General features: G+C 32.4%; 1 long non-coding RNA gene across 1 annotated transcript; it reads right to left on the reverse strand.

The window, feature by feature from the left end:
- Positions 1–1,166: 1,166 nt before the first annotated feature.
- LOC127703229 (uncharacterized) lies at positions 1,167–6,688 on the reverse strand. The gene is made up of 2 exons (XR_007982829.1): positions 6,214–6,688; positions 1,167–2,543 (listed from the first exon to the last, which is right to left on the reverse strand). It is a non-coding gene; the product is annotated as an uncharacterized LOC127703229 (long non-coding RNA).
- Between the last annotated feature and the right edge of the window lie 7,725 nt (positions 6,689–14,413).

The raw sequence follows: 14,413 nt of genomic DNA on the forward strand, positions 1-14,413 counted from the left end.
AGCGCCTGCATATATGGAGTACGTATCTTCACAGATGATACACTATTCAAGGGCATGTTCTATCATGATTTCCATATTTATCTTCCACTTGTGATAACAACAATCCCATCTTCTTTCCCTTGTTTATGACATAACCAAATTCGACTTGTCGCTGCGTTTTTACTAAGAATGCCACTAGTAAGACAGAACAGAAATTATTATTTTTCAGAAGCAACTGAATTCCCCCTAATGTTTTGGTGGTGTTCATGTTACCTAATAAAATGTACTCTGGTTTGCCCGGTGTTATCAGTCCTTTTTTGACTGATGATATTTCTATAAGACCACATGTTGCGTCATTGCGTTCTATTCTGTTTTTATATTGTATTTATGATTCCTGTCTACAGAGATCTCCTTTCATTTTTAAGCACTAATTCTCAAAATGACCGACAAACGCTTTTCCTCATTTTGTGATATAGTGATGGGTAAGTATGACATTCTGTGGCCAAAATTTGTAATAAAGTACTGGTTTTACGGTATAACTCTCGAGGAGGAAATGCAAGTCATCAATATTCTTGATAAAAACATTCAACATAGTAGAAATGATAGGATCAATTTAGTTTTCAGAGATGTATATAATTTACACAGCCTTCTTATCTTTACGTTTATGAATAAAACTTTTTATGGAAATTGTCCCTCTGGAAAGGAATTCCTAATAGTAACTAAGAGGATTTCTTAAAGTAAAACGAAATTTATTTGAAACTTGTTTTTCTTCGAGTTATGAGAGTTGACTGCACTATTAGAGGTAAAAACCAAAGTGGGCAATCAACACCCATAATTCAATGCAAAAGGAAAAGAAAAGACGAACAGACATACACACAAGCCACAAAACACTACAAAAACTAAAGATTGGGTGATGGGTGATGCAAACCAGGGGTTAGCTCTGGTGCTAACACAGCATACTTAAAAACGTGGTATGGTATTCTAAGATGAAAAGAAAACAGACATCAAGAAGCAATGTAAATTGTCTTTACCATGACGTGATTATAAAGGTTTCTCTCAAACGTAATGCAGTTCAAAAATGCTCCGACCAAATGCAATTTGTTTAATCAAATCATATTGTTCAACTGGTCAAAACTTTTAACCAACTGCAAAGTCAAGTCAACAAAGTGCAAAGTAATAAAATAAAGCATACTTAAAATCCTTTAATGTTTGTATTTACACTTAAAATGAGAACTATAAACATGTTGCCTTAATTTTGTTTAACACATTTGTATTGTAATGAGTCATTTGAAAGGTCAATTAATAATTTTTGAAAGGCTAAAAAAATGTCAAATTTGATATTTTGAATAACAATGAACTATTTCTCCTAAAATGTTGTTTTTCTATGCATGCTACAAAGCTGTCTTAAAATTAGAATATGAAATAATTGGTGAAATATACTTTTAGCTTAAAAGAGAGGCGAAAGATACCAAAGGGACATTCGAACAAAAATCGAAAATAAACTGACAACCCCAACACAACATAGAAAACTGCAGACTGAGCAACACGAAACCTACAAAAAACCGGGGTGCTCTCAGGTGCTCCGGAAGGATGAGCAGACCAGGCTTCACATGTGGCATCCATCACTTAAGGGAATATAAGATCAATATTTCAAAAAGGGGGATCGATGATTTTAGATTAACTTTAATGGCAATTAATTTACAACAAACTGTAGATTTACATATATTTTACTGAATATTGCATGTGTTGTCTGATTTTTTAGAAATATATAGGAAACGTTTTGTAAAAGTAATAGAATGAAAATTAAATTCGACACTTTTATATCAATTAAAAAATAACAACCTCACCTTCCAATGACTAGAAACCATACTTGATAGCAGCTCAAAAGTGGAATTTAAGTCTTAAATAGGACTGGAATTACAAAATTACTATTTAAAGAAAAGTCTCATAGGATTGTAAGGATGCTTTATTTTATCTCTTTGTTGACTTGACTTTGTAGTAGGTTAAGATTTGTGACCAGTTGAACAGTTCGATTTGAAAGAAAAAGTAATTAAGTCAGAATTTTGAATCAACTGCAATAGGTGGAGATAAACAATTATAATGAAGTCACAGTAAGTAAACGTATGGAAAAAAGAGATGCACATTTCAAAAACATTTTGAACTTTGTTTTTCTAAGACATCTTCCTTATTACGATATGAAATGCCGTCCTGTGAACGACTATCAAAATAACCAAAAAAATTGTAAGAAGGATTCACAGTATAACTTAAAATTCCTGAAGTCATAATCAAAATAGAATTTCTGCAAATTTCATGTTTTTTAATCTATGTGTTATCATTTGTTAATGAAAAGCACTAAACATTTTATTTAAATTTTTTACACCCTAAATCCTTTCTATCTAACTATATATTAAAACATATGTTATGATACGTTGTATTTAGATGGTTATAAAATATTTTGTCAATTTGATGCAATTTTAAAAAAATCCAGTGTTGGCAACACAAGGCGAAAAACATTGAAGAAGATAACATCCTGGTACACATGTAGACCACTACAACCATCACATCTGAAAAAAAGCAGAATATAGGTAACATAATTTATGACATCCTTTATTTCAAGTTTGATCTTTGACCCTTTACCATATGAAGTGCGTGATTTGGTCTGAGAAGTGGCGAGACTATTTATTTTTAAAGAAAAAGAAACATACAAAAGTGTTTATGTAAAATGTGTTGGTTGGTAGTAGTTTTCATGAAATATTCAAACGTAACTTTACAAAATCATTTCCGTAAGAATATACATAATGAATTGTAGCAAAATGTCGAAGTTTAGAAAGCACAAATTAAGTAAGGAAAATTGGATGAGTAAGCTTTTCAAAAGTGTCCAAACGAATACACTTAAGGGTTACAAAAACAGACCGATGTGCATAAATTATTTTGGTTGAAAAAAAAAAACTTAGAGTACTTAGAGAATATAATGCATTATTTAACTCATTATCAACCTTTTAAATTTAGGATTATAATATTTTCCCGTTAATCTTTTTTATAAGATCTTTCTGATTATTTATTATTATTTTTAGGGTCTTTCCATTTCCTGTGAAAATACCTTTTGATTGTTTTTTGATTTTTTTTTCTGTAATTGACATACAAAAGAGGTAAAATATACCAAAGGGGTATTCAAACTCATAAGTTAACAACAAATTGCCAATACCATGGCTAAAACGAAAAACGACGAAAAGACAAACAACAATACACAAAACACCACATAGAAAACCAAAGACTGAGCAACACAAACCTCACCAAAATCCGGGGGTGATTTTAGGTAATAAGTATAACTCATGCACTATTAGTGATTTTTTAGACCTAGGGTCTTTTTACATGAAGTCCTTTGTCCATTATAAGAAATGTTTATCATAATTTTGATTTCTCTTTATCCACAAAAGATATCTACAAAGTTTTAATTCAAAAATGTTCATTTAGACTAAGTGGTCAATTTTAACCGAAGCGATCCAATGACGTCTAATTGGAGTTATTTCCCATTTCAAATTTGACATAGGAGATATGTCGAATTAACGCGTGCACTGTAAGTCATAGAGACCATTTAATCATTTGATATGTTGTTTTTTTGTCCATTAGCAGGAAGTTAAGTAAAGTTCAAGTTCAAGGTCACGTTCTGAATTTAAAATTTTGTTTGTAATCCTTTTTCCTCAGAAATTGTAACAGTGAACAATAAAAAGCTTTTCCAAATAATTGGTTACGCCATGATGAAACTTTGATGCATTTGAGTCAAGTGTTTTGGTGAGCTTTTATAGGAGTTCCCCCCTTTATTTTACCCTGTGTAACCATACATTTGTTCCTATGAGAGTTATCTGCACGTACTCATTTTTTCTTGTTATCGATACTCTCTTTTGCATCCGTAAAAGAAATCGACAATTTTTGTTTTCAATATTGCTCGTTATATCCTCAGAATGTTATGCTCAATTTTAAGACTCCATATGAGAGTTATGTTCCTTTCTATATTTGACATACGGAGTATATTAGTGTAACTCATGAACTTAAAGTGGTAGAAATCTAGGGTCTTTAGATTTGAGATGCTTGATCCACAAAAGGATGTAAGGTCAAAGTCACATCCTAAATTTATAAGTTAGCTTGTTATCGCTAATCTTTGGAAACCACAAGAGTTATAGACAAAAGATTTTATCAAATTTTTGGTTACGACATGTTGCAATTTTTATACATTTGGGTCGAAGTGTTTTGTTGACTTTTATAAGAGTGTTCTCCCCTTAAATATTTGAAATGAGCTGTTTAACAGCATTACTCCTCAACCATTAATAAAAGTGAGAGGGTAATTTGATTTGAGATGACCGATGACCTTGAATTGAGGTATATTTGACGTTCTAGATTTTGAACTTTGCTTTAACTTCATGCTGGTATATAATAAAGCCATATGTGTTTGTATTAGGATATGACCAGAGGCGGATTGAGGGGGTGTCTTGAGGTTGACAAAAATGGTGCACTAGAAAGAGTATAATTAAAATTTTGATTAACCAATAAGTCTATCAAATAGTACTAATAATAAACTTGCCATTCTATTTCCAATACAACAGATTTACCTTACGGATAAAGGACATTTTTATACAATGAACATGAAACTAATTACCCATCGGTTATTTCGAATTCGATTTTTTGATGTTGAGGTGTGAACAATGACGGACAATACTCATCAACCGTTTTATTTCTTCAATTAAGTTTATTTAGATTTTATGTATATGTTACAGCCATTTTCTTAATCTAGGCATTTTGTAAAATGACTGAATTTTCAGGCAATTTACAGAATGCCTTACCTTGACAGGCATTATATAAAATGACTAAAAATACCTAGTCATTTTGTAAAATTCAACAATTTGCCTATTCAGTTTCAAGTAATTTGTAAAAAAAATTAGTACCATTGAGATATGACCAAACACACAATATATTGCAAAGAAAATACATAATGGTACAGAAAAATTAAGTTTATTCTTCAAATACCAACTTGGAAAGTTTGTATGTATGTCATAGGTTTTTTTTAAGTGAAACTACTTTACGTTTGTACTTACTTTGTATTTCATATAGTAATTTTATGACTTTATTGTTATGGTGACAGAAGGACAAATTGTTCTTATATTAAAAAAAAATTGACAAACAATTTTTAGAAAATCTAGATTTATAACAAATGTGTGAAATATGAAACAGAGAAAAGAAGGCCATTGTTTGATTGACTGATTCTTGCCGTTTGTTTGCGTTCAGTGGCAAATATTTTATGTTTATTCAGGGCGAGAACCAATTGAAAAAAAAAAAAAATGATTGTAACAGGATGCTGTTATGAAGTCTCACAAACAAATCCCCATAAATAAAAACCCCTAAGCACTCTCCCTATTGAATAAATTGAAAAAAAAGAGTTCAAGGTCACAGGTCAAGGTTATAATTGACCATTGACCTTTTGACCTTTTAGTAGATCATATGTTCTCATGGTCATTACTGAAGACCCCATGTGTTTATCACTAACTGTTGTTTTCAAGTTATAATCATTTGAAAATAAAAAAAATGAAATCCCATAGGGTTCTTTAGTAAACCCCTCTTTTCTTTTTGCCTTTCAAAGTACCCCTTTATAAACCCCATTGCACCAAAAAACTGTGATTGCATCACTAGACATGTTAGTCTAACATATTGTGGAACCCTAAGTTAATCTGACAAGAACGGGTGCGACCAGTTAAATTTTAAAAGCGGCAGAAGAAAAAGAAGAGTGAATAATAATAATAATAAAGAAAATAATAAGAACTGAGCAAAACCAATAAGTCTCCAAACTTTGTTTAAAGGACAGGCATTTTGACTGCCTCTTAAAAAGAAGGTATGTTGGATAGGAACAGATGTTATCGTCCAACAGGCCACCTGGAAGGAAGAGTTCTTAACGTTCAGAGAGCGTGACACTTTTCATACAAAAGGCATCATATTTATTCATGCTGCACAACAAAACGAATTCCATTCTAAAGCATTGATTTCACCGTACAAGGTCATGTTTGGTTTTGAAGTAAAGATATGAGTATCATCACTGCCTCAAGGACATTGTTAGGTCTATATTGTAATGACTTGGCCAAGCGCAATTGCCAATTCCTTTGAAAAACATGTGTTTGTACTTTCAAGCACCTGCTTTCGGCTACGAGTCGATTTTTGGCTATTTTAAAGTTTGACACCGGTGCTCACCTTTCTAATTCAATTCATTATGCTTTCAGTGTTCTAATCATTCCGTTTTCCCAGTGTTCAACCATTTTTACATTTATGTATAATCGTGATAACTTATGTAGCTAACTTTCACTTTCGTACATCAGCAGCCATTTCCGGCACAGTGATTTTTGTGTATTGATTATGCAAATTAGGTTGACTGTGTGTAACCTCAGGTGAACTTTATGTACCACAACCGCAAAACAGTGTATGAATACTATAGCGATTGTAGATCGATTTTTACATGATTATTGTATTAAAACGGTATTAATTATGATTGTTAATTGTAATAAGATGATTTTTATGTTCCGTAAACATGTCGTTTATGTTTTAATGTACTTATTTCTAGCAATCGGGGATTCTTTTTCGTACTTGTCAGGCCCGTTTCCAGTTTCCCGTTCGTTTCCCCGTTGCAACCCCGTTTAAACCGTTCATTGCCTTGTTAAGCCCATCGGAGTATAAAAACCCTGCAACCGTTTGCCGGGGGCTCTTCCTCCTAAGTCAGACCAACAGATACGTTGCCAGATTTTCGGTCAGTTTTTACTGTCGTATATTTCACATTCGCATATTTTTATCATGAATTTCATGAGATTTTAAGCAGTTTCACTGCAGTTTAGAATATTTGGCTTTTTAAATACACATTTGTGTAGTTTTTCAATTGTTTAGTGCAGTTGACTTTTCTTAATTACCAAATATTTGGACATTTTCTGTTCACTATAAGTCTAGTATTTTGGACTTAGATCAGAATCAAAAATGGATTTAATTCAATTGTAAATATAAATAGCGGGTCTATTTATTCAGGCTAGTTTTCATTTGCTAACCTGTTTTCTTTGAGACAAAACGGAATAAAGTTACATGCCTTCCCCATCCCCCATTTTCTCTCCATTTTTGGTTAAGACATATTGTTAAGTATCCTGTTTGCTGAGTTGCTCCAGTAATCAGAGAGAACATAAATAATTTCTGTATACTTACTAAGATAGGAATAGTAAGAAGCTAGGACAATTAAATTTCTCTTTTAAATACTCTCAATCTCAAATGTGATTGAAGACTGCCTTCCTGTGCTTACTCCAGTCCAGGAGGCTGAGGTTAATTGAATAATAACAAAGTACAGTTATTTTAAATATATAATTTATTAGATGATATATATATGTAAACAAAGATATGATATATAAATTATTGGTTAGTTGGTTGAACACTGTGGCAAATAACTTGATACATTAATAGTTAGAAATATATTTATACACGTCTGAGAAGCTGTTAAAACTGTAATTTGGTTCACTGTGATATCTGTATGAAATGCTTTACCAATAATACAAAATTATGCTCTTAAATATCTTATTTATTCATCAGTAAACTTACATAATAGTAGTCCAACTTGGTTTCTGGTTGTTGGTGTCATAACACTGTCTCATGGGAGAATAGACCCTCTTGCTACGCCTAGACAAGAGACTATTTGATTGTCAGACAGAAGATATTCATTTATGTGATAGTCTGTTGGTACCGTTCCTTGCGTTTCCACTTCTTGACTGATAGTTTATATGTTGACAATTTAGAGGTTCATCCTCTACCTTACAGAGACAATCTGTTCTATAAACTACACGACAGGAGTGTGTTCATTTCCACAGACTAGAGCGTGTTTGAATATCCCAAACCCTTTTCGTTCCCCCTATTTGAGTTATTCACTCGTTTTAATATTGAGATTAAATATTTCTGAGGTGTTTTGACCCCTTTAACCTAGTTAAAGTCCCTCCCCATGAGATAATTACATCTAAATAAATAATAAAGATAGGACACCGTGTTTAAACCATTCTCTGTCTTAGACTAGCTATTTCTAGTCTATTAAGGTCCCCTGTGTACCTGTAAACGAAGGTGGTGGCAGCATAGTTAAAGAGACACCTGTCAGGCCAGTTATTACAATATAATCTGATGAATTACAATGTAAGGCGACAATAGCGTATTGATGTTATAATAAAGTAATGATACAAGAAGAGATAAATCAAAGTCCGTCAAAATGTTAAGCATCTCCTGCTATACATGCATCACCCATTATGCGAATATCTGATTCAGCCTGGTGAATGCTCTGATAACCCAAAAGATGTAAGTTAACCTAATCACGTTTATAATACTTCAAATCTTTTGAAAACACAGGACAATATATTCATGTGTGGGCTGTTGTCGAAACCACATGTTTTTCAAACGTTTAAATGTTGACAGAGCTGAAAGTGTCATGGTCCTGGTTTCACCAAATGAAGTTGTAGTGCTAAGACCATTTTAAACGCAAAACGATGTATTAGCCAACAAATCAGGACAAATGTGCAACATAACCTGCCATCCAAATATTTCATGAAATAACAAATAATTGTTGAGTTTAGTACGTGTCGGAATTTTAAATAATTTAGTTGAATTTATTTTTGATACTTAAATCTCTTTGAGTGCAGCGTCAAAAATCAGTTATTACCATAGATAAAACGTCTGTGCTGTTCTATACTTTCAATGGCTCAGTTTTTGTGAACATTTCATTTATAAGTTTTTAAAATAATTCAGGCATTTTGTAAAATGCCTTTCAAATTTTGTAGGCATTATGTAAAACGCCTGAAAAAAATAGTCAATATACAAATTGCCTAAATTTTACAGGCATTTTAGAAAATGCCTAAACTGTTCAGGCATTTTACAAAATGCCTAAATCAAGAAAATGCCTGTAACATATAGGAGTTTTAGCTTAATTGCCCCAATCATTTATGGTTTTGTCAGTCGCTCTGATTATTATTAGCATTTTAAAGCATATAGTCACCTGTATTATTTCCTTCAAATTTTGGCTTCTTACTTGATTTTCGCCCCCTTTCTTTTCGTCATGAAAAACGAATATCAGCCCCAATCTGAAAAACAAACGAATGGGCCTAGCAATGTTTTGGCTCTTGTTCCTTCTGAGATGAATATCAAGTACACAGACACACGCGTTAACTGGTATAATCAAAAATCTAAAATTGTTTCTTGATTTTCGCACGGACATTTTCATAACTCGTACTTGTTAAGCCCGGGTGAATTATCATTCGAAGTAAAAGCGTGTGTGTGTTTTGTTGGCTTAATATAAAATTAAAGTCAGCAACTGAAAGGATTTAGAATACAACAAGTTTTACTTTTTAAACATCTGCCATTCATAAAAAATGCAGTTGAGAATTTCAGCGTTCAAAAGTGAGCTCAGGTTCCTGAATATTCTTTTTACTAAAAAAGTGAGACAGAAATAACTAAACAGATTAGTATTAATGCACGTGCATTATGATTAACTGTTGTTTTCTAAGCGCACAGTGGCAAATATTTCATGCATGTTCAGGACGAGAAAAAATTTACAATAAGTACAATTGTTTGTATAATTTATTATAACTTTTCCATTATATTTACCATATTACGACCAGATGCTGATATCAGGAATGCCATGTAGTTTTGTTGATGTGGTTCACTTTATTATTCTCATTCATTCAACTCATAATTGACTTAGTTGAGAACTCGTTATTACAAAAAATACTGATGACACAGCTATATAAAAAGCAGGTGTGTGTAACGAGTCAATGGTTTCAACAAATAAGAATCATACATACCAAAAAACAAACATTTTTATCACTTATGTATTATACTATAGTGTCCTCGTCTATTTTGCTATCTCTTTAGTATTTTGTTGTATCTTCGTTGGGATGCCAGTACATATTTCCCTGACGGAGAATAAATTTTGTAACATGAATGAATACTTTTTCATTTTGATAATAATTGAAATAATCTATAAATTACTGTATGAACAGTTAAAGCAATTGAATTTGATACAATCATTCAACTTTATATGTGTTTATTACATTGCTTGCAATTAGTTACCATGATATCCGAGTGAAATAAAAACTGATTATTTCACATGTGAAATAAATCTGATACTTTCACTCCTCTGACGTCATAAAACAATGGGTGATGTCAAAACGTTGCCTTTGTCGTTCCATGAAACAGTTGAGATGCGTAGAAAAGATATGGTTCCCTTAATTTTTAACTCACCTTGCCCGAAGGCGTCATCACTTGGCGTCCGTCGTTTGTTGTCGTCGTTCGTTAACTTTTACAAAGATCATCTCCTCTGAAACTTCTGGGCCAAATTTAACCAAACTTGGCAACAATCATTAATGGGGTATCTTGTTTTAAAAATGTGCCTGATGACCCCTCCTGCCGACAAACATGGCCGACATGGCTAATAATAGAAAATAGGGTGTTAATTGCAAAATTTTGTCTTTTATCTTAAAAACCGCTATAGATAGAGAAAATCTGACAATGTAAAAATGTTAACAATGATGAGATCCACCTAATGACAATTGGCATGAAAACTGTCAGACGACTTCTTGTAGGAGTTATTGCCCTTAAACAACAAATTTGTACCATTTTTTTCTCATTTTTGCCTATTGTATTGAAAATTATAATAGATAGAGAGACACTTTATATAGCAAAAATGATCAGCAAGATAAGATACAAATTGGGGGAACACGATTGAAATCATTTGCCCCTTATTGGAGTTATTACCCCTTTTAATGACGTTTTTAACAATTTTTTATTTTTTTTGGCTTAATATCTGAAAAACTATAAAAGATAGATAGCAACTTAAATAAGCAAAACTGACCAGCAAGACAACATCTACAAATAAGTCTACTGGCCGTAATTATCAGTTCACGCCTTATTTTAATTATTGTTCTTTAATGACGATTTTTATCCTTTTTTAGTGTTCTGCTGATTATCTTGAAAACTTTTTTTGATAGATAGCCACCGTATATATATATAGCAAAATTATTAACAAGACAAGAGATTTTTGGCATGAATTCTATTCTAGTCCACAATGTTGAAGAGTGTCCATTTTGGAGGATGCTAATAAACCTAGGTGAGCGACACAGGCTCTAAAGAGCCTCTAGTTTACTCTATTTCCACTAAAAAGTCGGTAATCAATATAATAAAAAGAAAAACTAATCGAAGAATTAAAATATCGAAAATATTCAAATTGTGACCGAGCTTCACTGATAATTAACTCATTTGCTACATGCATTCGTGAATTAAAGGGGCATTAGCTACGAGATAAAAAAAAATACAATATATGATTTGTGTTTGTTCAACATTAATGAAAGTGAAATACTGAAATAATAATTCGCTTTTAGCAGCCAATTTGGTTCAATTTTGTAAAAAATAAGCTAAGAAACATCGCTGATGAATTATTCACTTGCAAGTGAATAATTCGACCGCATTGAATCCGTATTCGTGTGACCTTCAATATAACCCCTTAGCTGGACATGGATTACGCATGTATTCAGCTATTAAAAGGAAAATAATGTCAACATTGAAAGTGAAACAAGGATGAATCATTTGGTTGACTGATTCGGTCCACAAAAAATCATTTTTATACAGGTAAAAATGATGATAAACATACTTTTAAAAGTTCAATATGAAATCCGACAGACATTGAAAAATCCATTTGAACATGGTCGCTATCTATTCATATTTATGTTTATACCGGGTTATATGACCGTCGGCAGTCTTCGGAGGTCATCTCGATAGGTATTAGATGAAGTCAAGACAAAAATACACACGAAACGTTGATACATTATATTATTGTTTATTTTAGACTTTTGTAATTTGAATATACGTTTTAGTATGTCATAAATCATATATGAGAGTTTAAGTCAAATCGGTGAACATGAATTTGACAGCTAATTCCCCTTTAATGTGTTGTACGGTCACTCGTTGAATATTTTTCTATATTTGAATTCTTGGATTGGTTATTCTGTAAACCTTTCCATTTTATACAAAACATAACACTGATTAGAGGATCGATTTGAACAATCGTCATTCATACAATTAATACATACGATAAACCATATTGCACACATATCATGACTATCGTTGAACAATTAAAAAAAATACAAGTTATAATTGTTATTTTTAATGTTTGTACATTAAAAAAGTAGTTCTCATCCGTGGTGTTTGAAAGAAAATATTCTCTAACTCTGCATTTGACGGATAGGCTCAGAATTTTACAAATTCTTAAACTGTATATTTCTACTTTAGAATAAACAACATAATAACTTACAGTTGATTGTATCCTATAGTTCCTTAAAATTTCTACTGGGAAATCGTTTGAAAAGTAAAACAACAAAAATACCGAACTCCAAGGAAAATTCAAAACGGAAAGTCCCTTAACAATTGGCGAAATCAAAAGCTCAAACACATCAAATGAATGGAAAACAACTATCATATTCCTGACTTGGTACATGCATTTTCAAATATAGAAAAAGGTGGATTAAACCTGGTTTTAAAGCTAGCTAAACCTCTCACTTGTATGACAGTCGCATAAAATTCCATTATATTGATAACAATGTGTGAACAAAACAAACGGACATAATAGGTAAAAATGTCAAAAATAGGGGTACAGCAGTCTACATTGTGTTATAATCTCAATCACTATAAAAACAAACAAATATGTCAACAAAGAAAAACAAAATGGTATATATAGACAAAGCACATACGCAACATTAAAACACAAGAATACAAAAAATGACAACAGCACAACAACACAATGCCGGGATGTACAAGTACCAAGCCACGTCTAAAGGATATTACCAAAAATGGACCAAACAGTAAACGTTAATAATTTACAAAGACAAATAAAAGAACACTATAGCACGTAATTAAGATGATAAACAACGTCAGTACCTTGAATCTACACATCAAGACCATCATGTATTATTTGTGAAGTTGATACGGAATATTTATCAACAAGGTCTTGGTATCTTTCGATGAACTTTTTTTAGAAAAAGGACGAGACGTTCTTTGATATAACCCTGGTTCATCAACTTTTTGCTCAGACACTGGTAACGTTTTACAAAGTCTGAGTAGCAGCTGCAAGCTCTTGAATACCGAATGAGTTGGGAAATGTATATCCCATATGCAGGTGAAGTTGGTATATTGCTACTTAGGTGGGGGAAATTGATAATTTCAAAATTAAAATCGTCTCGTTTGTCATAGATTCTGGTACTGAGATGACCGCTGATGTCAAATTCGAGGTATAAGTCTAAAAATGAGGCGGAGGAAGCCGTGTCTTCTGTTTCTTTGATTTCTAGGTTCTGGAGGATATATTAATGGAACCAATCAGAAAAGTTTGGATTGTTTATGGAAAGAACATCATCAATATATCTGAATGTGAAATTAAATGATCTGGCTTCTTGTTTTTGACAAGTGTCTGAAGGAACTCCGACTCATATGAAAATAAGAAGAGGTCGGCAAGGAGAGGCTCACAGTTCGTTCCCATAGGAAAAAGTCTACCTCCAAATTCAACAAATATAGTTGTCAACAAGAAACGTCAGCATACTGATCACTTGTTCCTCTGTGTAGAGTTTTACCTTTTTGTTCACTATTAACAAAATATGCCGAATGATATCCCAAAGTAATAAATTTATAGCGTATGCTACCATTTTTATATTGAAAAATATTGTGGGTTATTTCTTTTCGACGATTTTTCAATTTCACATGGGGAATGGTGATATACAGGGTTAAAAAATCAAAAGTTTTGATAGAATTAATTTCAGAGAAAGATCGAGATTCAAAATTATCCAGTTCTTTAGAGTGTTTTTTTTTTTAGAAGCCACATACTGTTAATACCACTACGCTAGTAAACAGTTTCACAGTATTTCTGAAGACCCTCTTTCACTGCGGACAGAGTTTTTGTCAATCTAATGGACAATTTCTTTGTAGAACATGCAGATGAGCCGGCAATGTACCGTTGTTTGTACGGAATTTTGTGAAGCTTAGGTATCCAATACAAACAAGGTAAGTCCTCAGATTTGCTGTTCAATGTAATGTTCAGTGAAGCCATGAAGGACTTATGATTCGCCAAAATCTCATCCTTGTCAAATGATATGTCTTTGTATGTGGATTACCTGAGTGCTCATTTATTCCTAATTCTTTTACAAGACACTCGTAGTAGTACGATTTACATACAAAGACAATATTATTTGTAGCATTGTCCGCAGGAACATGAACATATTCATCATGAAGAGATGATAGACATTTCCCAGCTTCTCTGTCTCTGAAAAAGGACTTTGGTCGATCATTCACACAGTTTTTTAACTTATGAATTCGACGTTTTATCAGCGACCTGATTGTTTTGACCCAT

Source organism: Mytilus californianus, unplaced genomic scaffold (genome assembly GCF_021869535.1).
Source record: "Mytilus californianus isolate M0D057914Y unplaced genomic scaffold, xbMytCali1.0.p SCAF_5, whole genome shotgun sequence".
NCBI lineage: Eukaryota > Metazoa > Mollusca > Bivalvia > Mytilida > Mytilidae > Mytilus > Mytilus californianus.